This window comes from Balaenoptera musculus, chromosome 5, assembly GCF_009873245.2.
Source record: "Balaenoptera musculus isolate JJ_BM4_2016_0621 chromosome 5, mBalMus1.pri.v3, whole genome shotgun sequence".
Lineage (NCBI taxonomy): Eukaryota > Metazoa > Chordata > Mammalia > Artiodactyla > Balaenopteridae > Balaenoptera > Balaenoptera musculus.
Genome location: NC_045789.1, coordinates 124630360 through 124634354, shown reverse-complemented (window position 1 = coordinate 124634354; position 3995 = coordinate 124630360).

Genomic DNA, 3995 nt, shown 5'->3' with positions numbered 1-3995 from the left:
GAAACACAAAAGACCCCAAATAGCCAAAGCAATCTCGAGGAAGAAAAACAGAGCTAGAGGAATCAGGCTCCTGGACTTCAGACTATACTACAAAGCTACAGTAATCAAGATAGTATGGTACTGGCACAAAAACAGAAATACAGATCAATGGAACAGGATAGAAAGCCCAGAGATAAACCCATGCATATATGGTCACCTTATTTTTGATACAGTAGGCAAGAATATACAATGGAGAAAAGACAGCCTCTTCAATAAGTGATGCTGGGGAAACTGGACAGCTACATGTAAAAGAATGAAATTAGAACACTCCCTAACACCATACACAAAAATAAACTCAAAATGGATTAAAGACCTAAATGTAAGGCCAGACACTATAAAACTCTTAGAGGAAAACATAGGCAGAACACTCTAGGACATAAATCACAGCAAGATCCTTTTTGACCCACATCTTAGAGAAATGGAAATAAAAACAAAAATAAACAAATGGGACCTAATGAAATTGAAATGCTTTTGCACAGCAAAGGAAAACATAAACAAGACAAAAAGAGAACCTTCAGAATGGGAGAAGATATTTGCAAATGAAGCAAGTGACAAAGGATTAATCTCCAAAATTTACAAGCAGCTCATGCAGCTCAATATCAAAAAAACAAGAAACCCAATCCAAAAATGAGCAGAAGACCTAAATACACATTTCTCCAAAGAAGATACACAGATTGCCAACAAACACATGAAAGGATGCTAACATCACTAATCGTTAGAGAAATGCAAATCAAAACTACAATAAGGTATCACCTCACACCAGTCAGAATGGCTTTGTGACCACCTAGAGGGGTGGGATAGGGAGGGTGGGAGGGAGGGAGACACAAGAGGGTAGAGATATGGGGATATATGTATATGTATAGCTGATTCACTTTGTTATAAAGCAGAAAATAACACACCATTGTGAAGCACTTATACTCCAATAAAGATGTTAAAAAAATAAAATTTAAAAAATTAAAAAAAAATAACTTACTGGTATGTATTTGTAACAGTTAATTAAATATAGAAAACTACCAATGCTACTGTGGAGTATGATTTTATAAACTAAGAATTCTAAAAGGACTTTATAGGAGGAATTTAAAAATTTTAATTAAAAAAACTAAACTAATGGCCTTTAGTTTTTTGTCTCAGATCTTGTATAAAATTTCTGAGCACTAGCTAGACACATTAGATGCTCAATACTGTCTGATGAAGGAGTGTTTGTTGTCCTTACTTTATAATCTTGGAATATTCAGTGCTGTCATGTCTCCTGCTAAACTATAACTATTTCAGGGGACACATTTAATCATATTTTTCATAGTCTTTCCATAGAACTAATTAACTTATCTTGACAGCGTAGTCTACAGTTATATACTATCAATATCTTCTAAATACTGTTTAACCATAAGGGAATTCCCTAATTATACAAAGCACAACTAGATATCAGTAGTTAAATGAGAAATCATTCACTGTATAAAAGGAGATACAATTATTATAAATTGGTTCCTCCATAATTCAATGACAGTGAGTACAAAGGAGGGGTGATTTCAGTTGCTGTTTACTGTTTCAAGCATGCAATTCTTTTCACTGCAAAATGAAGAAATATTTATTGATAGAGAGCAGAGGGTCCAGAGTCTAGAAGTAAGGAAACTTTCATTGGTGATTCATCTATGTAAATTAGTCTCTGTTCCAAAATTGTGGCTTATTAATCTTATTTTACTATTTGGTAGGTAGTTTTAGAAACCTTACTTTTTCCTTTCTGTATAGTCAGCAGATAAAGACTTGACTCTAAATTATATTCTATCAGTTGGTTCCTAACAAAAGTATAAAATTCCTTTGCTTAATATTTCAGTAATCTTTTTCCACCAATGTGACTTGGTCTTGACCATCATGTCTCATCTTTATTTCTTTTTCTTAGTAAAGAGCCTTCCAGATAATGACACTACCATGAAATATGTTCTTCTGTCAATCAGACCACCTAAAATGTCCTTGATAATAAAATCTCTATTATTAAATCTAAAAGAAGGATAAAACTTTTATATAAAATACTATAAAATATTAAGAAATATTTTTAAAAACAATCTAAATAACTGAGGGATATGCCATGCATTCAAAATAATTTGAAGATTCACAATATTATAATGACAATTCTTCCCCAACTGATTTAATAGAGTCAATGTAATTACAATGAAAATATCAACAAAACTCTTTTGTGGAAATTGGTAGAACCTATCTAAATTTACATGGAGATGCAAAGGTCTAATATTAGCCAAGACACTATTAAAGAAGAATTTTGAAGTGAAAGGACTTGGTATGGTAGAAAACACAAAATAGCATGAATCCACAAGAATATTCAAATATTTCAACAAGCTACCTATGTGTAAAATTGATTTGTGTAAGGAGAACAAACAAGCAAACTCACATTCACACACACACACCAGGTGTGCACGCACACAGAAACTCCAAGTGGATTGTGCATTTGAATTGAAAAAAAAAAAATTAGGAAGGTTCTAGACGCTAATGTAAGAATATATTAATGACCCTGGCATCAGGAAAGATTTCTTAAAGAGGACACAAAAAAATCAACTTAAAGGAAAAGATTGGTAAAATTTACTACATCAAAAGACACTGTTAGGGCTTCCCTGATGGCACGGTGGTTGAGAGTCTGCCTGCCAATGCAGGGGACACGGGTTCGAGCTCTGGTCTGGGAAGATCCCACATGCCGCGGAGCGACTAAGCCCGTGAGCCACAACTACTGAGCCTGCGCGTCTGGAGCCTGTGCTCCGCAACAAGAGAGGCCGCGACGGTGAGAGGCCCGCGCACCGCGATGAAGAGTGGCCCCCGCTTGCCGCAACTGGAGAAAGCCTGCGCACAGAAACGAAGACCCAACACAGCCAAAAATAAATATAAATAAATTAATTAATTAAAAAAAAAAAAGACACTGTTAAATTGATAAGAAAGTGTTAACATGGGAGAAGATATTTGAAGAACTCACTGTGCAGCATTTCACTAAAAGTGTATCCAGTTGGCCACTAAACATATGAAAATTTACCAACATCATTACTCATCATGAAAAGACACATTAAAGACACAATAACATGTCTGTACCCTCTTAGGAATAGAAAATTATAAAGACTAACAAGACCAGTGATGGTGTGAAAGTGGAGCAACAGGCATTTTTATACAGCTTGTTAAAGAATAAATTGGTATATTCCCTCCAGAGAAGTGTTTGACATTTTCTATTAAGCTAAACATAGTCACAGTGTAAAACAAGAAATTCCATCAGTAAGTGTATACTAACAGAAATGCATACAAGTGTAAAACCAAAACACATGCAGAATACTCATAGCACTATTACTTTAATAGCAGAAAATGATAACTATCCAAATATTCATACTGGAAGAATGGCAAAAGAGTAGAGAAATAGTCATAAAATGTTAATACTATAGAGCAATGAAAATGAATTCATAATAGCTGTATGCAATAGCATAGATGAATATCATAATCATAATATTGAGAGAAAGAGGCAAAACACTTAAGTACATATTTTGGATGATTACAATTATATTAATTCCCAAAACAAGCAAATTATCGTAGTCAAGATAGCAATTTACTTTGGGAAGCAATGAGGTTATTGATTGGGAGGTGGCACAAATGAAGCTTATAGAATGAGGTCAGTATCCTGTTTCTTGACCTGGCTTTGGTTAAAAAGGACTTTGCTCTGTAATAATTCACTGAGCTGTATATTTATGATTTGTGTAATTTTTTCTATGTGATGAACACTACAAAAATGTGACAGAAAAAACAAACATGTAAACACAATCATGTTGACTGATTTTACTCTAAAATCAGGATCCTGAACTTCTAGGAAGAACATGAATTCTTCCAGGCAGTTATATTTTCCCCTTTGATTAGCAAGAGAAATAAACTGTTTTCTTTCTGGGTTTTGCATCTTGAATTGTCTTAGTCTTAGAAAA